Genomic DNA, 26,261 nt, shown 5'->3' with positions numbered 1-26,261 from the left:
TCAAATGAGCAGTTTCTCTGTCTTGCCCTTATCCTGCCCAATGAGAAGTAGCCCATGATTTTTCCCCTCAGTCTGCCAGACCCTTGGCTGCTTTTGTAGACCTACCTTGAAGTTGTGATCTGCCCTAAAGCAAAGCAGGTGAGATAAGAAAGCTGGCAGACACAATGAGAAGCACTACTGGGTGCAAAGGTTCTTGGTATAAATGTAGTACCTCTGCTGATGTGAACAGTAGCATTAGCCTGCTGCTGGCTGCATTGCACAGACTGTTGCCTTGCCATAATAGAGTTGTGGTGGCAAAAGTAATATCCTTTGTAATATCCTTTTGTTAGTCATTTATTTTGATCAATGGATTTATTTTGATCCTGTCCTGAGAACAGGAGAAGAGGAATAATTCCTAGAGACAAAGAGATTAGAAATCAGAAGGCTAATTCAAACTGCATCTCTGATTTAACAACAACAACAAAAAGAAGTGTTTAGCATGAGTTTGGGCAAGGTCATTAATGTATCATGTCCTCTTTTCCCTTTCTCTGATTTGGGAATATGCTTTCTCCTGTCATCTGTCTGGCACATCTGTTGAGACCTCTCTGGAGAACTGTTTGTTGTTGTACATTTGTACCAGTACCAATTTGAGTTGGGGTTAATCTGTCCCATTACTCATCTCCATTTGTTCTCATGTAAGTACAGAAACAGGAAAACAACTAAATGTTACCAAATGCTCATTTGCATTCGTGTTCAAAAAAACCACTTGCAGGAGACTATTTAAGTTTCATTGTTATATATTAACAAAATTCAGGTACACTTTTCTTCAGCATTTCATGTCCTTGACTAGAAACCTTTTATTAAAAGATTTTAGTCTTTTATTAAATACAAAACAAGTGTCTTTTAATTTTGAGGGCTATAGCACAATACTGTATATCATACTGTAGCCAAAAGGTTTGTAGACCTTCAGATTTTCAAGAAGTGTCACCTACATGCCCTTTTTTTTTTTTTTGCTTATCTTTAGATTATGGCTTTTCGAAATGTATGTGTGTGTATATATATATATATATTTGATTCTTTAAAACTAAACTGGGCTGTGTGTTTATTCATTTGGAAATCAGTCGCACATTTTCACGTTATTGATCTTTTGGTTAATGATTTCAGTGTACAAAATATAAAGCCATGTAGCTGCTTCTCCAAAGCCACGAGCCTTTTGATGCCAGCTGCCTGCATCCTCACTTCCACACTGACTGTAGCTTTTCTTGTTATCATCTGCATTCCACCCTGAGTAAGACAGAATGCTTGTCAGTGCAGATTTCACCATGCAAGGCTTTTGAGTTCCTCTTCATTGTGTTGCTTATTCTTCTTTCATTCTCAGGCTGATCTCTGTTGGAATGGATGTTTCTCAGCTTTGTGAGATGCTAATCTCCTTGCAGTCAGGTAACCCAGCTGGCTGTGTTGTTCAAGATACAAATTTCCACCTACCTCTGAGGACCAGTTTGGAAGATAAGTTACGCTATCTCGGTTTCCTTTCACTGCTGATATTTTAAGCATAAGAATTTAGGAATTTCACCTCAGCATGAAGTTTCACAAAACAAGAAAGGTTATAGATGGAAATAAATGGGTGGTCGATGTCCCATTAGAACAGATTATTTACAATAACTATATTGAAGCTGACCTCATTGTGGCTTTAAAGAACAGGAGATGTTTAATATCAACAGTTAGCTTTGGTAGATGATGGTGATTTCTGCTTATTTTTTTTCCTGAATGATGTTAAGCAGCTCTTCATCACTGGGAGCATCCTTTAAGTTATGTGCCATTATTTACACTTAGAAAATAAAAGTAAGAAGTAAAAAACTGACATCTACATTCTGTGGAATCCGGCGCACAAAGAGAAAGCACCACAGATGTTTCTGTAAAGGAGTCTGAGTGCTTGCTGAGGATTAAAACTATTGAAATGAGCTGAAGTTTGTTGATGTAGAAGAAATAGGTTGATTGGCAATGAAGAAAAGTTACTAGTTTAAGTGTGGAATTGTGGTTTGATGGCATTTGTGTACTCAATAGGGAAGGAGCTTATGGCAGACAATATAATACAAGGCAAAGCAAAAGCTTCTTTTGGAGTGGTGAACTCTGCTTTGTCAGGTTCTATGGATCTTTTCTCACCTCTTCTTCCTGAGGCTTCTGTGTAGTTGTATTCCTCTTCTTTCCTCAGGAATAACAGGTGGATGTGTATGTAATCTGTTGTCCTTCTGATGAAACAAACAACTCTGTTTTCAAACCAATTGTGCCTACAGGAGTTGTTGAAACAAGTATAGCACAGGCATTGTTTTATTTCACTTACTTTTATGCTTAATGTCTACTCAAATATATTCTCATCAGACAAGTTACTTGTGCTTACATAAGCAACAAAAGAAAACTTGTGTATTATTTACAAAGCAAGGGTGATAACCTGGTATTTTGACAACAGGCTTTTGTTTTATTTGTCTGCCTGTGACTTTCACATGAGCAGCGTGCTTCTAAAACACTTACTTGCAGATGCCACTTTAAATATTATTTTCCAAGAGTTTATTTTTCTTAGAAAACAGATGTCGGTAATTATGTTCTCTGACCTTCGAGACTTATCAAAGTCAAATAGGTAATCATCCAATCAGACAAGCTATCATTATCAGAAGAAAAGTAATTATAATCTGAATACGTTTGAACATGATTATTCCAAGCCTTAAACAGTTACACTTCTGATTGGGACAGAACTAAAGACATTATTGCTTCATAATTCACATGATGTAACTTCACTTATCCTTGTGATTTCGGAATATGAAGAGCTAAATTTACAGAACAGCGTAGTGAATAAAATTATGTAATATCCTCTCTAAAGGCAGAAGGATTCTCAAAGTCTTTGTGCTGAAATTAAGGAAACCTCTGTTTAAGAACATGAACACTAAAACACAGTGCTAGAGAGATCTCTAAGAGCAGAGGAGCGCATCATGTATTTGTGTATGAAAGTACACTCGGAATAAAATGTTTTACTACTCTGGGTCCAATTTAACAAAACACTGAGAGTCTCTGTGGCCCTAGGCATTTATATGATCAGCTCTGCATCTCCTGGGATCAACCCCAAAGCTAGTCTATCTCCTTCAGTGCGTATCTTCTCCCACTTAGGGGACCGGCAGCTCAAGTATGCTTTGCTGAGCACAGCTTGAAGGGCACAGTGCTTGGCTGAGGTCAGCGAGATGAGGACCTCGCTGCTGCAGGAGTGGCTTCAACGTGGGCTCATCTGGGGATAGCTGAGGTCCTGTAGTGCATCCAGCACCATGCTGAGTGCTCAGCTGAGCTGCAACGGAATGGTCTGAGACCTCCATTTGGGAATCAGAGTGTTTATGCCCAGCATAACAAAGACACGAGTTCTGTTACACTGCTGCTGCACAGAATGGGTGTGTGAAGCAGAGGCTGGCTAATTAAACAGTGGCAAAGAGGACACGAGCTTTTCAGATCACTGGGGAAATCTGTCAGAATAATCTAACTGCACTGTCGGCCATTTCTGGAGTCTTGTACATCCTTGAGAAAAGCTATCAGCCTCAGATTCTCTGTGGACCATTGAAAATCAAATCATTGTAAATGATGAGGAAATAGATTCTTTCTCAGCAGGATATGGCCTGTGGCAATATTAATGTTTTTAGGCTTGGGCAATACTTCAAGGTTCTGTAGAGACTTGAGCAGAGCCTTTTCATACCTAGAAGATGCCTTGGTGCTTATTGTGCCTCTGGAAAGGAATCAGTGCTCTCACAGGTGATGTAGGGTAGCCTACCAGCCACCAATCTGAAGTGACAGCAAAAGGAAGGGCTGGTACTCTGTCAGAGAGAAAGTGCCCTATGCATAACCAATGAGCCAAGAATTTGCTTTGGATGAAAAGACTGGGGTGTGGGGCACTGAAGTTCTGCAGAACCATCCAAGACTCCCAAAACTCGTAGATCTGTAGAGTTGGTTGTTCTTTTTTTCCTTTTTTTTTTAAAGGACTTCATTCCCATTACAGAAGGTTTATCGGTGAGCTTACCCATATTTCAAAGCCACTGCAGAAGCTGGATGAAAAAAAGGAAACCATTCTAGGAGCCAACAGCATGATTTAGCACTTTTCAGTACTGAAAAGGGAGTTTGTGGCTCCTTCAGCTCACATATGTTTCAGAGTCCTTTTGATCTTGGACTCCATTCCTACAGCTTTCGGGCTGACATTGGACGCAAGTGATGTTGCTCGAGGTCTGAACTCTCAGTGGAGAAATTAATTGCACTCTCTGAAGTTTACAGCAGTATATTTCCAGTGGTAGCTGTGTGAAGGAAATTTTTTAGGCAGGAGATAAAGTGTACCACTGTGGTGTGTTCTGTGGATGCAGGAATTCTCAGGACTCACTGTCACATGGCTGGGAAAACTAGTACTGTCATACAGCTGCTGTGCTTAACTCAGGGCATAAGCAAAATCGTGCTTACGGTGTCTGTAGAAAGCATCGGGAGTGCTTTGTTATCTTCTTGTGAAGAGCAGGGAAGTGGCTGTGAAGTGAAATGTAGTTGCTGATAAATGTGTGGTTGTCTTATTTCCTCCCTGCTTTGTAGGAATGGAAATATCCTAGTCCCCTGAAAGGAAGAGCATGGAGATCGGAATCGGTCTCTAGCGCAGTTAAAAGCTTCCTTGGTGCTAAAATAGTGCGTAATTTGCAAACTTCGTTTCTAGTAATGAATCAGAACAAAATGTTCATGTTCCAGCCTAGCCTCTCCACAGCATGGGCAAATGAGAAACACCCTCTCCTGAGCTGCTGAAAGAGAGCTGGGAGAGAAGGGGAAAAAAAAACTTTGGAGGTACTTGAACAAAATGGAAATCCATTCAGGTTTGATTCCTGAGAATGTTCTGATAAACAGGTATATGGTGTAGGTATATGTATATGTGGTATATGTGTTCTGCAAGTCAGCTGATAAATTGTTTAATTCTGTCTTCATGGGTTAAGTCATCCTCAGAAGTGACATTCTGGGACCTAGCCAGGGAGTGTGTCTGAAATCCCAGCCAGACACTGATAAATCATTGGGCATGCCAAACCACGTCTTCCTCCGCCTTATGGAACGGGTTCCTTTGAGCAGCAAGAGAACTGCAATAATAGGAGCTGTTACTCATGGTCCTCAAGCAAAGGCCTGTGGAGAAACCAGCTCAGGAGATAAGAGATTTGTCTGTTTCTGACTTTGATGTCAAGTCTAAGGCACTGAGTGACAAATGTGAGTGACTGGATTTCAGAAGCTGCAAGTGAGAAAACCAATGAAGTGTGCGTTATCTGTGAAAGGCAAGGGAGACAGCTTGTTAGAGTACAGGTCTGGTTAAAAGTCAGGCTAGGATTTCTGAAATAGGAGACTGTTGTTCTGTTTTGTTTCCTGTGTTTGTTTATAATATGATCCTAATACATTTGGAGAATCACAGCTTTGTTTGTTGTGACGTTTATTGCAGAGAAATCTGTCTGCAAGTACAGATAGATATCCAGCTTGGATCATCCTGTTGCTCTGACGGTGGCCTTATGAAGCACTTTATTGCCCTTTGGTCCTTCACAAAGTTTTAGTGAACCAGCCTCTTCTGCTTTATTCTGAATTTGAGTAATCTCGATGTTGTTCTCCTAGCACCACCACTTAAGAGCAGCCTGGTATAAGCTTGGAGAGCGAGATCTCACCTGGATTTATCCCAGGATTGCTAAAAGCTTCAGTCGATAAAGTTTGGCTGTTCCTCCTAACTTCTTTCCCATCTACGTATCTGTTCACTTTAAAGACAGTCCGTAATATTCTTGGGTGAAGTCCAACTCTCCCTGGACTTTCCATTCTTCACAAATAGCTGAAACCCATGTTAACAATTTATTATATGAAGAACTTCCCACGCGGTGTCGATTCCCTGGCCACCTGACTCCTTCATCAGGGCAGAAAGTCAAAACCAGATGGAACATCTCCTTTCCAAAACATCTTCATAAATTCTTGCATGATCGTTACAGAGTATGAGCTAATACTTTGTATTTCACAATTGGACTGACCTTCAGCAATTAAAGCAATGCTGTGTCAAGGATGACAACTTCTTTTTATCAACTTCTTTGATTATTTCAAAGTTCTGGTTTATCAACTCAAGATCTTTTGACATGGAGGATGATAACGTTCTGTATCTCTCTTTTGTTTGTTTGTTTGTTTACAAGCTCAATACTTGTCCCTGCCAATTGTGTATTTTAAATCTGCTTCACGTGTAATTTCTTCCCATTCCTCTCACTTCTTATTAAATTAAATCACACATACTCCTGCCCACAGACTCACTGAAGTCTGCTCTTTTCATTACTGCTCCTCACACCATACCCTTAAACTTAGGTGTCTGAGCTAACCGTCACCTTTTAGGACACGTCAGTCTTTTCTTTCCCTTTGATGTCGTTGTCCTGCATTGAAGCTGCTTACCAAGGAGGCGGAGTTTTTTTAATGGAAAGATACTTTCAACTAGCCTGAAAGATTGTTTGTTTTTGTTTTTGTTTTTTTTTTTGTCATCTTTGCTGTTCCTTCTTGCCCCAGAACTACCTGTGATCACACTCTTCCTTTCTGAAGAGGGAATCCTTCTGGGCATATAAGGAAAGTAATTGTAGAGATTTACTTGAAGCCATACTATAATATAGTGACTCCTATTTTCAATATGTTGCACAACAGGCAGCTGTTGAACTTCTCCATATGGTCCATTCTTTAAACTACTTAGGTTACAGATTACACAAATCAAATAACTGATATCCTCTTTTCATTTTTAGTGTTAACGGTTCAGAGCCCTGCATCATGACAGCGCAGTGCTGTTTGCAGGCAGACAAATATAGTCATAAAGCTGAGTTAATTGGATAATAGAACTAGTATGTATCTCTCAGTTCAAAAGCATTTGTTCATGGAAGCTGCTGGCACTCAGCCCCAAATAGTCAAACCTCACAAGTTCTAGGGACTGAGGTGACTGGCTGGAGCCCTGTGCTCCTTTATCCTTTAGCTTATAATCTAAAATACAAATAAACATAGATTCAACAAAAATGTAAGCTCTAAATAATTCTTCAGTCAGCAAGAGAATATTCTGTGCTCAAAGCAGGTAAAAGCAGCAGCAATTGTGTGAGCCATTCTCTCCGGACAGAATTACCTGCTTAGGACTGACATGTTGCCAGCTAAGTTGTAACCTTTGTGTGTTTAGATGTTGATACATGTTGAAACAGAATTCATCCTACAGCATTTGTAACATAACCCTCTGAAAAACAGTTGGTGCTCTCTGAGAAAGTTACTGTCTAATTCTTATTTGTCATGTGTTTACTTCCCTTTAGTTTTCTCAAAAGCTGTCTAACCCAACCTTGGGTGAGTTCTCTGAAAACTTGAGTGCCTTTTCCCTTTATTTTCTCATATTCTATCTCGCTTACCATTCTTACCTTACAATTCATTTCTCAGTATTTGCATAAAATGTAGACATTCAACTTCTATGATAATCTTAAATGGGGGGTTGCATTTGTATTTGTGTTCTTCAGACCACGAATGCGATGATCACTCCCACTTGCTCAGCTTTGGTTCATATCATGGTTCATTCTGAGGGTACAGCTCAGCTCTTTGTGGAGAAATGTCATCCGCTGTGCACTGTGACCCCACTTTAATGAACTCCAAACACTTATGAGTGTTTGGTCCATAGGATCCATGAGAGCTAGCATTCTGCTGTGCCAGGTCTTTCATTTTACAAATATGTTCCTATCAGTCCATGCTACTACACCTTGATGCATTAAAAAGGATCCATAGCTCTTTTTTTCCCAGTTTAGTTGAGAGTATTGCAGAACCACGTCTCCTTGAAACTTCCTTGTTGTCTAAGTAGAATTAGTCTTGGGATGAGGGGCAGAAGTGACAGTGGTTGTGTTTACATTGGGTGTCTCCAGCTCTCTCAGAAATTGGAGATGATTTTGCAACATTTTTAGCTAGTTTCTATCCAAGGTCATTTACCTTACTGTAGCTTACCATAATTAATCATAATTTACCAATTCTAAATGGATTTTTCTGTTATCATGAGATGTTCTTTTTCACCTTTCCTTCTAATTCTAGTGTTGACACTTTGCATACCTACCGCTATTGCAGAATTCTTTACTTGGCTTTAAATGACCTCAGTAGCTTTTCTAATGAATCTAAACTCACTCAATTAATTAAGTAGCTTATCTAATTATTCTTCAAAAGTTCATCTGTTCTGCATCACAGCTGATCTCGAAAACTTGGCGTGAAACTATGCATGACTTACTTTAGCATGCTGTGTTCTTCAGAAAGTATGGCAGGCAGGTTAGTGCCTGGGCACGTTTTTAAAGGCTGAAAAACTGAGGACTATTAAGCCTTTAACCTCAATTCAGGGAAATCTCTGAGCCACAGTTTATGAACATGGCAAGAATACAGTGGTACTCTCTCTCTGCTACCTCCATTGGCTGCTGTTGGAGTTAGAATGGGCTGAACTGACTTTCTGATAGATCCTTTATGGCTGTATTAATGTGTTATTAAAAAAAAGCTTGTATCCGGTAAGTAAAGAATCCTAGCATACTATAAGTAGTACCATTTATAATAGTATTGAAAGTATAGCTGGTAGGTGGAAAGAAAGGGTTAACTTCCCTAAATTATGAAATAGCAGACTACTGGATCAGGGGCCCTGCTGGTTTGTTAGCTATGATGTGGCTTCATCGGTTCTCTCTGACTTCATTGAATCTAAATGTTTGTAGCGTAGTAAGCACAAAAGGCATTTCTAAAAGAACTCCAGATGAATCAGGACTTACACATGGGTCTTTTGGCTAAAATCCTAGTCTTAGTTCTTAACACGTGGGCATCCTTTTAAGTGTTTGCATCGTTACACACTCACGCATGGAGATGTCTTCATCTTTCATTAATTGGACACGATTGTCTTTTGTGACCACACGTGGGACAACAGAAATTTGAGCCTGTTCCTAGTTCTGGTATCAATAGCCTTGTATTTTGCATGACATTTACTGGCAGTTCTGCAACTTGATGAGAATTGAAGGCCTGTCTTAAGGAGGCGTGTAAGCAGTGTTACATAGCAGCAGTTCTGATGTATGCCTGCATAATATTTCTGGGGAGATGAGTGTCGTTAGCAATGGGTGTTGACTTAATCATAGAATCATGAAATGGCTTGGCTTGGAAGGGACCTCAAAAATCATTAAGTTCCAACCCCCTTGCCTCAGGCAGGGCTGCCAGACAGTGGATCATGTACCAGACCAGGCAGCCCAGGGCTCCATCCAACCTGGTCTGGAGCATCTCCAGGGATGGGGCACCCACAGTCTCTCTGGGCAGCCTGTTCCAGCTCCTCACTGCTCTCAGTAAAAAACTTCTACCTGATATCCAATCTAAATTTTCCCTCTTTTAGTTTAAAACCATTCCCCCTTGTCCTGTCACTATCTACTCTTGTGCAAAGTTGATTTCCCTCATGTTTATAAACTCCCTTTCAATACTGGAAGGCTGCATGGAGCTAGTTCGGAATTGGGGATTGTGTGCATCCACAAATGCTGCCACGTGCAAGCGGCCCTTGGGAGCTGGGGGACTTGCCAAGAATTAGTGACTTAATTACCTCAGCAGCTGCTATGTGAAGAGGAAATTATTTTTCAAATGACTTTCTTAGGACTGTGTTCTCAGACATTTACATGCAGCTGCACTCAGGGCGTGCAAGGTACGTGTAAATAATCCCAGTGCCACGCGGGGTGTCCTGACGTCCCAGTGAATACGGGCCATTGTTACGTTTTAGAAGGGCATAAAAAAGGAGGTGGTTGGGCAGGCTTGGTAAATATTCGCTCAGTAACAGTTTGGGAAGGCCTTGAATGTGGGTTCAGGCCTGGCTGTGCCGCCAGGCGGCGGGCATGCAGCAGGCGGCGGGGAGTTTGCTGCTTCTGGAGCCGGGCTGTGCACACAGCTGCAGCTTCATGGCCCGACCGAGAGCAGCACCAGGTAGCAGCTGTTTCAAGTGAAAAGAATAAGATTTTCAGGTATCTGCCTGTGTAAAATACACCATCTCTCTTTTTTTTCTCCTTTATTCCCTCAGCATCAGCTAGAAAAAAAAAGCAAAAAGCAAGAAAGGCATAAGCCTGCCTTTGAAAGTTCACAGAGCCCAATTCTGTGGCTCTTCTCCATGCTGAGCAACATTGTAACGTACCTACAGAATCGACCTGAATTGAACAGAATCCGTGCAATTTCCATTCAGTATTTCCAATTTTTTAATGTGCACAGCCACGTAGAGCACATCTGATCCTTGACAGAAATGCCTACACAAGGATTATTCTTTTATGTATATGTATCTTTAATTCTCTTTATAAGCTAGACGTGTTCACGTAAAGAGAACTTAAAGCATGGGATCTGTTTTCATTTCTGAAGAACATTTGCATTCTGTCCTGGGGTGAGTTATTCTGTGGCATTTGCATTCAGCAGGAGATGCTTACAGTTGCTGCTGGATTTCTTTCTGTTTGAAACTGGAGCCGGCCAGCGGAATTACCACTGAGTCACTGCAAGCAGAGATGGAAAAGCCCAATTAGATCATCCAGCCCTTCTCCTTCCTGGTGTAAGATTATTGTGTACCAAATACTTCAGTGCTTTTTCCAGTATAGTTTTAAATGTCCCCAGGGATGTGCCTTGTGTGTCTTCCTTCAGGCAAATATTCCGTAACCTTCTGCTCTTCACTATTAGAAATCTTTTCCTGAGATTGGACCTAAATTTCTCCTTTCTTAAGTACATTCCATTTGCTGAATATTTATTACCTTGAACCATTCTAAGTAATTCCAGTCACTCTTTGATATTGACATCCCTAACAAGCTGTGTTCTTTGTCCCTTAATCAGAACAGCTCTCCATGTGTAGTCTGTCTGTGCAGCCTTCAGGCACCTCTACTTTAGCTTATAGGCTAGTAAGGATTTTTTTCTATATGCGTTGCACTTCTGCCTTATGTTAGTTTTCTTCAGGGTGTCTTATGACTGTGACTTTTTCATAATTAGTGAAAAACTGAAATTTCAGTTTTTCTCTGGAAGAAAATGATAAAAGTGCTGTCATTGGGCAACTACGGCTATTATTTTCTGAGGATGCACAGATAGAAATAAAAGATGATCTTTAATTACCAGGCCTGCCAGTTTAGCCAGCAACTGTCTGCTGCATCATACATTCAGGTTTCAGGGTAAGTTACTGATGGCTCACGATACAAAAAGAGTGTAAAAGAAACTTTCCTACTCTGCTACGCCAAATCTGTGATGACTGTTTTACTTTGCGGAGAGCAAAAACTAGCAGAGGAAAATAGTTAGCCAAGACCAAATTCTCAGTGGCTGTATGTTGAGCAGTTCTGTAGAGTTTGAAGGAAGCAAAAAAATCATTCTTTCAAGTGGAAATCTTCATCATAATCACCATAGGGATAAATTTGCAGGAAAGGGGAGTAGAGATACAAGAGATGAGGGAGTTCTGAAGGCTGCTAAGTTCTTTCAAGATTTTTATCACTCCCATCAGCCTTTACCAGCTTTTAATTATCAGGTTTTTGGTGGAAAGGGTAAGAGGCCCCAAGCCTACAATTGCATTTCCCTTTCATGAAGGTTGAATTTAGCAATCAAATTGCATTTGTTGAAATAAGATACCTGTTAGTTTTCCAAATTCTGACAACACCGTTGACAATTGTTGCTAGACTGTCTGGAGAGACTTGCTGGTACATGTGTAAATCTTGATAGAAATTTACCTTTTGTTCCTTTGCTAAAAATAAGAAACTCCCTAGTTTGTATCAGATATGGAGGGGAAAAAAACAAAAACGCAAAAAGATTTTACTGCTTTCATGAAAGGTAGTGGACTCAAATTGCGATACAAGAAATTCCATTTAAATGCTTTATTTAAGAAGGCTTTTTCGTTGTGAAGCTGAACGTTGAAACAGGCAGCTCAGGAAAGTTTTGGAATTTCCATCATAGAATCATTGAATGGCCTGGGATGGAAGGGACCCCAAGGATCATCAAGTTCCAACCCCTGCTACAGGCAGGGCCACCAACCTCCAGATCTGTACTAGAGCAGGCTGCTCAGGGCCCATCTGAACTGGACACCTGCAGGGATGGAGCATCCACCGCCTCTCCAGGCAGCCTGTTCCAGCACCTCACTGCTCTGTGAAGAACTTCCCCCTGACATCCAATCTAAACCTTCCCTCCTTGAGCTTAATGAGGCAGTGCAAAACAAAGAGGCAGACAGTCCTGCTGTGTATGTTTATGCCTAGACATCCTCTTCTGCTGCTTCACCATTTGCTGACTTTTCATGGACACAGTGCAAAAACTGCTGCCCAAGTGGCATTGTCCATGTGTGAGCTTTCCCCTTAGTACCCTGTGCCCTTCATAAACTGCATCAGCCTACATGGCAGTAGGAATTAGTCTCCTGTTCTGGGTACAGCACTTTGTTCTCCTGTTCTCTCTGGATTATGCTTCCTTGCCTGTACCTTTACATACCTCAGGTGCTTAGGTTTGTATTTTACTTCTTGTTGCTGTGGAATGTACATGTGCCTATCCTTGTGCTCTGCTGTGCTGTGCATTTCTCTTTGCTCTGTTCTTTTTCCCTCTCCCTGTTGCTTTAACTCAGAATTGTACTTTTGCAGCCTAAGCTGGACTTCAGCTCTTTCAAAGCCCACTTGATTGTTTTTCATGCCTTTTTCAGTGAACTGTTTTCCTACAATTCCCCCGCCCCCTTCCAGTCTGTTAGTGCTTTTCTTTTGTACTTTGTTAAATGAGACCTGAGGGTCTTTGACCTAAGTTGTATGGTACCTGTAGCTAAGTCGTGTTCTCCCTTCTCTCTGTCTCAGCTGTTGGGGTTTGACCTGTGCTTCTCTTGGCATGGAACAAACAAGCATCTCCACATGTTGGAGACCGTTCTGCCCTCAGGGAAGGCACGTCAGTAGCTTTCACACTTCTTAGCCGAAAAGTGAATTTAAGTAAGACCTCGGTTCAGTTTATCTCTCGTAGATTTTTAACTTTCGCCTCATATCCTGGGTGCATATTTGACACTAATTTTCTGGTTTGACAGAATTCCCTCTGGAGAAAGCCATCCTTGCTTTTACTACTGCAGAGTCTGTATGAGGGGAATGTTTCATGAGGTTTCTGGAAGACACAAGGCTGTCTTTATTATCAGCTTGTTGTCATTCCCAAACTTCTTAATCCTTTTGCTGCACGTTTCAAACACTGAAGCTTAGGTGCAGTGACACGGGTCCCCCAGAAATGTACCATGCACGTGTGATATGAGAAGAGTTCTGTCTCCCTGGCTGAAAAATGACTGATTTCCACTGCTTAAAGGTCCCACCAGTTTCTGACCCCGCACGTTTTAACGGGGTCTTGGACTGTATCACAGCACTCAACAAAACAGCCGTCATTACTTACAGTGGAGTTTGCACTGCTGGAGACTGAGCAGCACTATTGGCTGCCCTTTAGTGCATCTCTGTTCTGCTCCAGGCAGCCACCTGCTCTTCTACCGTGTGTTAAACCAGTGTGGAGAATTGAGGTGCATATATTATATTTGGTAAATGAGTCCTTCCAGTCCGTGCTTTTTGCTTAGGGCCCTGACGTACAGTTCCAAGGTTCTGGCTGCCACTTTGAAATCATGTGAGCTGGAATATGTGTAATAGAGATAAGTATTAGAAGGAGGAAAGTTGATTTACTGAACTCTTTGAGAACATTTTTCCCTTGTACACTCTCCAACAGCAAAGACAGTTTAATGTTTACCACTCCTTTTTCTTTCCATCTGCTCATCTCTTCTCATTCATTCCCTCTTTGCCACAATTTACAACCCTTTGCTTCCCTCTTTGGCCAGTGTTAATTGGATCAGCTGGAATGACATTAGAGAAAGGAATCAAGATAAACACACTTTTTTAACCTAAAAAACAGAGCAGGCAAGACAAACAGAGGAGGGCAATTTCCTAAGCCTGTCTTAGTGCCAAAGCTAATATGCTAAGCTATGGTTTGAGAAGCTGGGACGATGCAGAGCTCTTAACACCACCCTGTTGTTGCAGTAATAAGCAAAGAAATAGCAATGCGTGCGTTGTGTACGTAATGTTGGAAAAGTACAAAAGTACAGCATGAAAGCTGGAGTGTTTGAGACATGCTTACACCCACGGTGAAAGCGCAAACAGGTAACCTGATAGGATTCCCATACAGCTACATAACTTTACCATGGCACAAAAAAAACCATCGTGTGTTTGGCATGATGATTTCATGTACTGTTCTGGCTTTGCTACTCTACCCTGGAGGAAAAGAAAAATATTCTTACCTCGTTTTTATGTTTCCACAGTATGAAATCCATTCTGAGAATGTACTGTGCTCCTAAATCACTTGGGCATCACTTATGCTGCTTTTCATGTACTGCTGTTAAACACAGTGCCTGGATGTGACTGATCCAACGTGCTACCCAAAAGCCCTGATCATATTGGAGAAGAGAAGGCTCCGGGGAGACCTCATTGTGGCCTTGTAAGGGAGGCATATAAACAGGTGGGGAATGGCTGCTTATGAGGGTGCATGGTGATAGGACAAGGGGGAATGGTTTTAAACTGAGACAGGGGAGGTTTAGGTTAGGTATTAGGAGGAAGTTTTTCACACAGAGGGTGGTGACACTGGAACAGGTTGCCCAAGGAGGCTGTGGATGCCCCATCCCTGGAGGCATTCAAGGCCAGGCTGGATGTGGCTCTGGGCAGCCTGGTCTGGTGGCTGGTGACCCTGCACACAGCAGGGGGTTGAAACTGTATGATCATCGTGTTCTTTTCAACCCAGGCCATTCTTTGATTCTATGATTCTGTATATGCTATGGCTTTAGGGAGCCCTCTGTATTCTGCTTTTGTAGAATTTACTGGTTGTGAATAGTGACACTTATGAGGGCCTCCTCAAAGCTCAGCTCTGCATCCTGTAGGAGGGAATGGTGGGTGATTTCATGTGGTGCACAGTTCTTTCACTTAGCTCTCACTACCTGCCTAGCAAGTCTGAGGCTGCAGTTTTGGTTATCATTGAGAGGAAGGCTATCATTGTGCAATCCCAACATGGTGTAAGCATTAGAATGCAGGACTTGTTTGTCCCCAACTCTTTCATAGATTTTTCTGTTGTTTTGAGCAAAGTGTTCAATGCATCTGATATTGCTTTCTCTAGTTATAAATTAGGTTCTAGTCTAATTTGGTATTGAGAGTATTCATCTGTGTGCTGTGATCTTGGTGCTGTGCAAGTGCAGAGCATTCATCTGGTGATTGCACCGTTGTATATATCCCATGTCCAAGAGCCCCGAAGGCCTTTAGGCTTACTGGGTACTTTGAGGGCTGGCAGCAAGGATTTCAGTCTTTAAAAAGATAACTGCACTGCAGATGAAACTCCCAAGAGCTACCAAGCAGCACAGGAAGAGCCTAAAAACGTGGGGTTGTTGGCTGTACGGGTCACACAGCCTCATAGTGTGGCTCACAGCCCTGTCCCTGGGGAAGAAGCAGCAGTGCTGGCGGCCTCCAGCAGGTCATGCCAAGGGAGCAGCAGGGGCCACAAGGAGGCTTTCTTCCCTCAAACACATGGATTTAGTGCAGGAGAGAAGAGGGAGGGAGGCTGAAGCGTGCTATCTTTTTAGCATCTGCGGCTGCAGGAAAGGGGGGATCGCTGCTCCCTCTGCGCTTTTCTTGCACGAGTGTGGGAGCCTCCTTGGCGGTGTCCACACAGCTGGTTGTAATTACGCGCTGCAGCTTCAGAGGAAGTTGCTGGCTGTGGGGAGCGTGCAGTGCTTGGCTGCAGACCCACTGCTTTTATGGATACAATGGAGGTGGAGAGAGTAAAAGCAGTGGCACAGAGCGAAGGGGAGGGCGAGAGCCTAATAATCTTCTACTCGAGCCGGCTGCCTTGCTGGATCATTACCTACTTGTGAAAGTCCCTTGGTAGATGTATAACACAAAACTCTTTAAAACTAGCTGGAAAACTTTTTATTTATTATTTCTTTTACTACTCTACAAAAAAAGAAAAAAAAAGTTTGGAGTGATTTACTTCTCTTGGAAAAAAAAAAAAAGTTACGTTGAACTGACATATTGCAATGACTATTTTTGGCGTTACCATTTAAAATTATAGCGTTATAAATAAAGCTGCTCAAAATGCAGCTATTCTGATTCTTGCTGGGGTTCACGCAAGCGTTTTCGTTGGTTTCTATCACTGGATTTAGCCCTCCATTCAACACTGATTCTGCTTTGAAGGCAAAGGATTCCTTGTTCTTAACTGCGAGTGAAGAAGTGTTTGCTGACTCCAGACCCTAAGGTATGTGTTGTTCTAACATTTCGTTGTCTCAGGATGCAACTGTTTCAGGCTCACCAAAAGAAATGCAAAAATTTGTGTGAAGCTGGCTCTAGTCCTGGCTTTGCAACAAAACCCCAAGTGAGGCAAGTTTTGTCTGGCGTTGGGCTTTGTAACAAAAGCTTTGGTTATAAATCTCAGGAAAAGAACATTTGTAATGGAAGTGGCCAGTGAATCCTAAATAGCAACGGAACGTGTTGCTATGAAATGTGTGTACCTAGAGGGGAAAAAACAGATCCCACTCCTGATAGAAAAGCAGCGGCTTACTCAGAGCTATTCTCAGATGTCAGAGTCAGTCATCAGCTCCCTGGCCTGTGGTTGCATCCTTCTAAACTTTGCCCCTGCAGGCAGCCATGATTTATGTCTTTAGCAGATGAGGCAGCCAAATGAATAAAAGAGGAAAAAATGTAAAGGTGGGCAAGACAATTTGCTGTGCCAGATCATATTTGAGGCTGCATCTGAACTCAGACCAGTCATCTTTTTTTTTCCTGTTTCCCAGATGTAGACATTTCTTGGGGCCACCCATCTGAAAGCTCATACTTCGTCAAGTGTCTGATTATTTCAGGTGCTGCATCATCACATCAGCAGTTCTCAGTTTCTGCGACGAATTCCTGCTGTTCTTCATGCCTCATACTTCGGGAGAGTGTTGTATGTGGTGAGGCAGCTATATGGAGGTGACGAGGCAGGGCAGAGCTGCAGCACTGAGTGGCTCCCAGGAATGTGTCCATACGTTCTTTGCTGCTGTTTTGTGCAGTAAGCGGTGTGGATTTTTCTGTACCGGTTTTCTGTGTTTGTGTTGTTTGGCTGTTGCAGAAAGATCAGATAATTCAACAAGGCAGTAGAAAATGCCAGTGGAAAAGAATCTACAAAGATTTACTTGTTCATATTTCTCCCAGCACATCGCAGTGTAAGATGCCTAGTAGAGACAAGATAGAAGAGGGGATTGGGTGCTTTGGTGGTCCCGATAATACCGAGACTAGCTGTAACTGGTGAAGAGCAGCCACAGCTTGCTGTGGAGATATTTTTATGCATTCATCTGATCAAAAGAGTATGGGGTATCTTCTTTTTTTCCATAGCTTATTATCAGTTTTCATGGATGGTTTCCCCAAGCCCAATTATGAGGTTGAAGAAAACAGCATTCAGATTCTTTAAGGTTTCTTGCTAGTTTTTGAAGAGCTTAACATTTTAACATAAGTAATGATTACCATAAAACGGCTGTTTTTTCTGCAGCCTGAAGTTCTGGTAGCTTGACTAAAAACAAGGACTGTTGTGTAGTTATTACCTTGAGCTGGTGACTGTTCAGCTACAAAGCTAAGGAGTTGCTTGTGAGGAATTACCTGTACCTATGAAAAAAGGCTCTGCTACTCCAGTTTCATCCTACAGACCCTCATGGTTGCCTTAAACTGTTCTTTTTCAACAGCTGTAAGAAGTTATGATGCTAAAGGTATTGTGAACATTTCTTTAAAGATTTGCACAACAATCCATCTCTTAAGAGTCCTGTATTGTATGAGCATCTTTAAGTATTCTACCATCAAGCAAACACATAAAACTATGTATCACGGTATTTCTAGCTGACAGTTGTTGCATGTCTTCCTGCTTTCACTACATTTAGGGACCCTTACTGAGGCAAGTGGGGAGTTAGGAGTTGAGCTGAGTTGAAGGGGTCTGCGATCAGGAGGTAGATTGTGCCCCAGCAGTCTCTAGATACTGTGATGTCTTTTCCCCACTTTCTTTCACTCATAAATATTTAGGAATGAGTACACTCTGATGCACAATATCTAGGAAGATGTACTGCTGATGGACTAAAGTCTATTTGTTTACTTGGTTGAAACATATATCTTATAACTGCATATAAACACAAAATAACTTTGGAGCTTTCAGCAGAACTACTCCAGAGGAGTAATTCTCCAAAGCCTGTCGCATCCCTGGACACTTCTGAAGGTTGTCCTAGATCTTGTCTCCTAACCAGTCCAAGAACATGCTGCCGTTCCTTCTGACCACGCATTAGGTTTCTGTGGACAGAAGCCCGTGGAAGTAAGAGGCTGACCTCAGCATGGAGTAAAGATGCAGTCAAGACCCAGGAGCCCAAAAGTACTCAAACATCTCCTAGTTTATGTACAGGCCTGGTCCGCCGTGCAGATGGCAGGCAAAGAAAAATCTGTAGGTCGTAAATCTGCACTTAACTGAATAAATAACCTGATTGCTGGAGATTTTACAACAAGCAAACAAAAAAATCCCAACAACTGTATCTAGACATTAGAGAAGCAAGCACTATTTCATGGGATGTGCATTAGTAAGCAAGGTGCCTTTGAGTACTTGGCTTGGGCATACAGTGTTACTGACTGTTTGACCCAGAGATGTCACCTGTTTGGTGTGATTTGTCACCAAGAAATTGCGTCTAATAACATTTCCCAAACAATAACAATGCCCATAGTACATATTTCTTAGCTGATATGTTGAAAGAAATTAACACAAAATTTGCATTCTTGAGTTGTTGAAGTCATTGAGTTATTAAAGCACAGAGAAATACCTGAAACTGAAACTAGAAAAGTGAGATTTTTCCATACTTAAAAAAAAGAAACCAAAAAAACTTTTCACGAACAGAACCTTTCATACCAAAACACACTGCTACAGCTTTTAAAACTGTAAAAGGAAAGAAAAAAAAAGGGGAAAAGAAAGGGGATTTTACTGTAACTGGAAGCAGTGGCAGATTTTTAAGTGTAAGGACCAAGCATGGATGCTGACAGCAGTTTATGATGTCTGAGGATGAGCTTTTGTTTAGGCATAAATAGGTGAGATGCAGGAGAAATCCTCTTAATGGGAGGAGGAGTAATGCTGGAGAAATGGTCTGAATTCATTTCATGCAATACTTTTTTAATAACAGTGTCTATTAAAGACACCTGCTGAAAGTCTGTAATGCTGGCTTAATAGGGAGAAAAAATAACAAAGTTCTTGAGCAATCCTGTCTTCGGTTCAATATTATGGACTGTTAAAAGAGGGTTTATGTGTGCAACGTTATTAACTGAGATTCTGCTCAAATTGAAGTCAGGTCCATAAACCTTGCTTTCTAAAAGACCTTGCTAGGTTTCTAAAAGAAGATTTTAAAACTAAACAAGAGAATTAGAATATTCTTGCTTTATTTAGGATATTTTAAAGGCAATCAATCTTGGTAGATATATATTTCCAAACGGTTGTACTCTCTCTTGTCACATGTGGCTTCTTTCTAGAGATGTTGAAGTGCAACAAAAATGGACCAATTTCCTGTACTAAGTCATTACTATTACTGGAGAGGAAAAGAAAATCTACCTCCAAAGTGACCAAAGTACAACTTGTAATAATAAAGCACCCAATATTTTGTACTGGCTTTGTCAGGGCTAGAAGACATGGGCTCAGTTATGAGAGAGATTGGGGCGATGGGGACGCTGTCCTGGCAAAGAAATTGAAGTCTGAGTTTATAGTGAGCACATTGTTGTCTAACTGTGTTTAATATTGTAATTTGTTTAAACTTAAATTATAACGACGAAAATAAAATACTAAAGCACTGTGTTTTTATCCCTTGAGTTTGGAGAGGCCTCATCTTTTCCGTGCCTGTAGCCCTGATGATTCTTTTGGCAGCTCTGCTGGCGATAAGGGGAATAACTCACCTCTGTCAGAGAAGCTGGCTGTTTCATCACTGACATGAGAGCCCTGCGTAACTCCACGGTGATGGCTGTCTAAATGACTTATGTAATTTCTTCATCTACTTTTTGATTGAAGAGTGATAACTCGGGCGATGAGTTATTTGGCATCAGCCTCAGAGACAATCTGTTTTCCTTAAATAAATCCTGAGGCACCTTTCAGCCACCCAGTTTTAAAGTAAGCCCGTAGTGATTCGGGTCTGATGTGCCTGGCAGATTTAGCCGAAGGATGAAGTTAGGATTTGCTGTCCTTATTTCGCTTTGTTTATTGTTTGGTCTTTAAATGAGAGTTGTAGATGTAGTACTGAGGAAAATGAGAATTGGGCTGAAAGGCAGTTTTTATGTTACAGCACAGGGGTATGGCAGGGCATTTTGTCCCTGGTAGCAGAGGCACTATTTTGCTCGAAAGCACACACGGTTGTCCAAGAACCAGAGAGGAAAATGCACACTAACGCCAGCCTGGATCCATAGCCTGGGATGTGGGGGACGTATTTAAGAGAAGGGAAAAGAATAATTAATTTTTCTTCTACAACTGAATACGTATCCTAGTACAGAGTATCTGTGTCTGAGATGAGAATGTATAGTGCCATTACACAAGGCAGGGACTTACTGTGTGTTACATTTAGTATGCAATGGGTTGATATACGCTGCGAGCCTGGCAGGATTTCAGGCAAGGTTTTGCCACTGATTTGTTGGGAACAGAAATGGTTTTCTTGCTGAAATCACAAAGATGGGAGCCTTGGGTAGAGTGTTATTTGCAGGGTTCCTAACGTAGCTGTGGAATGCTAAATATAACCTGAAGAGCTGCAGATGTGGCGGGTGTTTCAGGCTTCATCTTGGTTAATATCTGCTGTGCACGTGCTTTTTTAACAGCAAGACAATTCAATCTTACAAAAAGGGTTGAAGTTAATGTTTATGTTAAACTAATCAACTTCCCATGTTTCTCTTTTTCTACTCTTAAGCTCTTTAGTTTAGAAAGAGCAGTCGGTGACAGGTATAAGCAAGTTTTACAGTGCTTATGTTACATGCACAGGGCTCCAGTTAGGATCTACATCCCTTTGTAGCGGGTGTTATGCACAAGTACATGGGCATGTTTTCTTGAAAGTGTGCACAATACAGAAAGCATCTTCATCAGGCTTGTGTCTTCATTTGGGCCACAAAAGCAAAGATAATCTCTTTTTAGTTCTGTTCACACTTTGAAGTGATGGTGCATCATTGTATGGTTACCTTCAAATAGCTCTAACTATGCAAAGGTTAGTATTTGCCACAGGAAAAAAGGAATTGAATGATAATAGATTTCATATTGGAGGCTCAGCCTTGGATCTGAGAGCAGTCACCCAAAACAAGGGCGAAGAGAATTTGGACAAAGTGTTGTCATTCTTTCTTTTCTCTCACTTTATACTTATTCTTTCCTGTTTTTTCCATTATGTGTGCATGAATGGATTTTTATTGATATTTTCCTTACAGTCTAGGAGGCATTCCTTCATGGAAAAGAGGGAAGCATGACCTTCCTTACTGTCCAGAAACAGGCTGTTAGCTTTTTAATTCTGTGCAGCACAGCAGAATTTGTGGCAACAGGTGAAGCAGGACTGCAGCTTCACCCTTCCCCACATGCAGGACATAATTGAGATGGAAAGCAGCCTGCTGTACCCACATGAGCAGCACAGGGAGTACCTCCTGTGGCTGGGGAGACACCATGCGTTCTGAGAAGTAGAGTTCTAGAAGTAGAGGTCCATAAGTGTGCAGAAGTCTCATTCATAGTACAGTGTCACTGAGTGCTCATTTGCATTGTGCTTGAGCAGATTCTGCCTTCTGATCCACTTTGGATTCTGCCCATGTGGGATTTGCACAAAGGTTCGAACTTTCAGATCTGAATTTGCTTTCCGAGGTTCTGACAGTGAAGTTTATCGATGTTCGATAATTCGACCTGACAAAAACTCGCTTTAATTTTTTAATTCGTATTTATTCTTTCTCCGCAGCAAAATCTGCCAGTCAGGGCAAATTACACGAGTGATTCTGTGGAGGCTGAAGCGGGATCGCTGAACTCATTGTCACGCGTGGCTAAACAGAGAACTGAGCCTTGTGAAAGGTTAGTGATTTTAGCTAATTTTTAAGCTCTTGCACAGGAGGTGATACAGCTGCTGTCAGTCTACTGTAATCCTGTTCTCCGCTGGATCTGCCCTTGCAGAGGCACTGCTTTCTCTCAGTGATTAAGGGGAGACATTGCTTTCAGAGGTGCTGATTCAGCAGAGCAAAGAGTCAGTAAATTAGCAATGACTGTAAGGGAATTTTAAATATTGGTTAAGTATGAAACTTCTATTGTTACAGCGTCTTGGAGATGAAATTCTAATTAAGTTACCCTACCAGGCAGTGTGGGAGAGATGACAGTCACAATACGGAATAATGGGGAAACTGTATAGCTAGGTTTTGGGTTCTCGGTGTCATTGCTATAAAATGATGCTAAAGGGCCACGAAAGAATAACCCAGTATAGCTGTATACGTTCTCCTGGACTGTTTATTTAGTCACAAAGTGATACAGACTCTTGACATGTAAATTAAAATTTAAAAAAAACTGGAATGAAAGAATACTACCTTCCTACATGTTATCATTGGCATGTCTTGAAAATACAAATTGCTTGGCTAGTGAGACCAGTAACTCTACCCGTAAACACTGATCCGTCAGTGTGCTGAGCTAGAAGCAATATGCCAGTTACTGTGAAAAAATGCTGGAGACTCAAGGACAGTGTAGATCAGTGTGCAAAGTGACCACACTAACAGGTTATCTTCCTGTGAACGAGTCACACAAAAGTAAAACACTTCTTTTTTCTAAGTTTTGTATGGGTAACAAATTGATAGAAGAAATGTGAGTCTGTAAGTATAGGTAGGTAAAGTGGGAAGGGAATGGCTGTACATCTCAGAACAAAGAAGAGGGCAAAAAACAAAAAGCTGTGCACGTGATATTTTTCCATGTTATGTCATGGAAAAGCTAAAAATGCTTTTACCATTTTCTGTTTAGAGGTGTTTTTACTAGACTGTGTATTTATGCAAAGAGAGTGCTTTGGTATTCTTGGTCAGAAGCGCTAGATTTCTGTTGGCTATTTCCCCATAATTCATGGCAATACCAGGTTTTTTGTCTGCATTGCCTTACTTGATCAGAGTATCTTGCTGAGATAAGAAATGTAAACCAGGCTGAAGCAACTTAAAATATCTATTGCATGAAAATTGTGCTGCTATATTGCTACAACACAAGTATTTGTTAAGTATAGACAAAATATGGACAGAAAATGGGGATGTAAACACCCCACTTGAAAACATCTACTATAATAAAATCAACTGTAATTATAATAGCAGGATTTTAGGCAATACTTTCAATAGTCTGCAAAGTTACTAGATCACCTGGAAGGTGAAAATGACTGTTGAGGTAGCAGAGTGAAATGAGGAATCATAGGCACTATCTTTTCTTTGTTACTTCATTGTTCCACGGCCCATATTTTGTCAACAATAATGATGCTTAGAAGGGTTTGAGAGCTGCAAGCAATGAACACTAGTTATCTTCAGTGTATGTTTCCAGCAAACTATGAAACGAGATCAAGGAAGAACCAGAAGGTCTTTAGTAGTTGCTTCTTATTTTACCAGCTACACTTGTCATATATTTCAATTTGCACTGTTACACGTAATGAATACATACATATACACATGTAGGTATGTATATATATATATATGCTGAACTTTAAGGCTTCTCTTCAAGAATGGCTGCAACAGTCTTGGGTTCAATATTTTTGGAGAGCTGTAGAGGCCAAAATATCCACCATTGTTGTATTCATTTCAATATGACAAAACTTACCAAGAAGAAACAAGGAGTGACATCCAAGACATCTGTAGAGTGGTCATGAAGACTGCAGAATAGCAAGCAGGAAGCACAGTGCTTGTGTGCATCATTTATTGGACATTCCTGAGAGTAAACTGAAGAGATCATGGCTGATCAGCAATGAGAGGCTTTCAGAAAGAAGAGTCATTCTAAAATACGAAAACATACCTAAATGTTGAAAAGTTAAAGGATCATAAACACTGACAGGTGTAGTACTAAAGATACAATTAGGCAGAGCAGTTCAATATCCTTCTTCCCACACATCAGGAAGGAAAAACATGTCAGTGAGTCTGCATATAAAAAGGGTATAAAATGAACCCTCAGGGAGGACAGAGTCACTGGAAAGAACCTGAACTCTTTGTATCCTTGTTCTCTGTGGAATAAATTGGGGAAATTCTCCCACCAGGGCCCTTTTCAGGCATTCAGGGAGCTCCACAAAGTATTATTCGTAAATTGTATCTGAAAAAAGTAATAATACACAAGAGATGACTCTCTAGGATTTGAAGAATTTATCAAGAGTTCTAGGAGAACTCAGGGATGAAATATCTAATGGCAATGCGTAACCTGTCACTTTGTTGTTCCTCTGTATGTGAAAATCAGAAGGTGTCAAATGGGATGTCAATCATGAAGAAAGGCTCCAGGGGCATCCAGCAAAATAAAATTAGACATCTGTTCTGGGTGAACAACTAGATATTGTAATAAGCAATCGAATTAATATCTACCTGAATAAATATGATCTAATTAATGAGAGTTAACAAAGAACTTGGACTTGTTTGAAGAAGTCACTGACATGTAGATGAAAACCATCTAACTGATGCAGTCAACTTGGATTTCCAAAAGACTTGACAGAACTTACCAAAGTGTTTCAGAAAACTGAGCAATGTAAGACTGTTGCTGGCATAAGAAGGAAGACCTTGAAAGATGATTTGAAAGATTTGAACTCAACATAGACCATCACTGGGTCTAAGTGCACATTCATTTTTTAACAGGAAGATCAGTAGTGAAATCCGTATGGTGTTTTTGTTGGGACCTGTACCATCATAGTCTTAAATCACAGGCTTGTAAAATAGTTTAGGTTGGAAGGGACCTTAAACACCATCTAGTTCCATCCCCCATGCCATGGTCAGCAATAACTCTCACTAGACCAAATGTTCCAAGGCCTCATCCAGCCTGGCCTTGGCCACTTGCACAGATGGGGCATCCACGGCTTCTGTGGGCAACCTGTTTCAGTGCTTCACCATCCTGTGAAGAATTTCTTCTTTACATCTAACCTAAACCTACTCTGTGACTTACAACCTTCCGGTTTAAAACCGTTACCCCTTGTCTTATCAGTGACCTGGAGGAGGGAAGTTATTGGTGAGGTGGTAGAGCTTTGCTGATGATAGGAGGTAATGCAGGATTGTAAGGGTGGACTGCAAGACGTTGTAAGACTGACTGTACAATAAAGAGATGGGTGCACCTCAGTGTAGATAAAGGTAGGTAGAGTAGTACATCCAGGGAAGGTGAATCCTATCTTCACTTCTTGGGTCATTTCTAAGTTGGCCTAAAGGTCTTCAGGAGCAATATCTTTTGGTTATAGTAGACAGTGTCATGAAAATACTGGCTTAGTAGAGAAAGAAGGAAAAAAGTTCTAGGTTAGGATTTATTACTAAGCAAAGAGAGAACAAAATGGAAAGGATCATTGTGTTGCTGTTGAAGTCGATTTGTCACTGTAAAAATCCAAGGTTTGCAAGCTTTTGAATACTGCATGCAGTTCTATCTTGAAAAGGCATGCTAGAACTAATAAATATTCTTGAGGTGATGATTAGTCACATACTGTGACTTCCATACAACATAGGAGGCGCTCCACACGTGGAATAGTCAAAACTCTGGAAAGATACGATTGGGGAAATGTAAGAAGGTATCTGCAGAACTGAGAGATCTATAGAACAGAGGAGTGGCTTTTCATCTTCTCTCCTGCTACAAGAATGATATATACCAAAAGAAGTTGGTCAGAACAAATCCTTGGAAGAGATGCTGTAGAGTGTACTAACTAGATAATCACATAACCTAACCTGAAAATGGTTGGAGGCTGGGAGGCCGTGAGTGCATTTACCCTGTTCTTGCTTTTCCTCTCAGAGCTCTGTGATAGATGGACCCATGGCCTGATCCAACACTGAAGTTTGTACGTAACTTTCTTACACCAAAGTCAGGGTTAAATAAATGAAGTTATTAACTGCTACAATACATTTGTAACTTTCAAGCTCCCCAAGTAATCATAATGTTACAGCAAGTTAGGGCTGGAAGAGGCCTTAAGAGTCAACTAATCCATCCCCTGTTCCATGGTTAGCAAAATCAATTACGTTCATGTCTTTACAGACAAATTTCTCTATCCTGTTCCCACAGCTTTCAGTGATGGAGACTCAACAGCT

General features: G+C 41.2%; 1 long non-coding RNA gene across 1 annotated transcript in view; it reads left to right on the top strand.

Annotated features, from left to right (window-relative positions):
• Positions 1–24,550, top strand: part of LOC125692606 (uncharacterized) — a 45,182-nt gene extending 20,632 nt beyond the window's left edge. The window contains exons 5-6 of the long non-coding RNA XR_007376779.1: positions 1,358–22,071; positions 24,451–24,550. This is a non-coding gene — a long non-coding RNA (uncharacterized LOC125692606). The remainder of the gene's footprint in view (positions 1–1,357; positions 22,072–24,450) is intronic.
• The last annotated feature ends 1,711 nt before the right edge of the window (positions 24,551–26,261 follow it).

This window comes from Lagopus muta, chromosome 4 (genome assembly GCF_023343835.1).
Source record: "Lagopus muta isolate bLagMut1 chromosome 4, bLagMut1 primary, whole genome shotgun sequence".
In the NCBI taxonomy this organism is placed as follows: Eukaryota; Metazoa; Chordata; class Aves; order Galliformes; family Phasianidae; genus Lagopus; species Lagopus muta.
The sequence above is the reverse complement of the archived record's forward strand: the minus strand, read 5'-3'. Positions and strand labels throughout refer to the sequence as shown.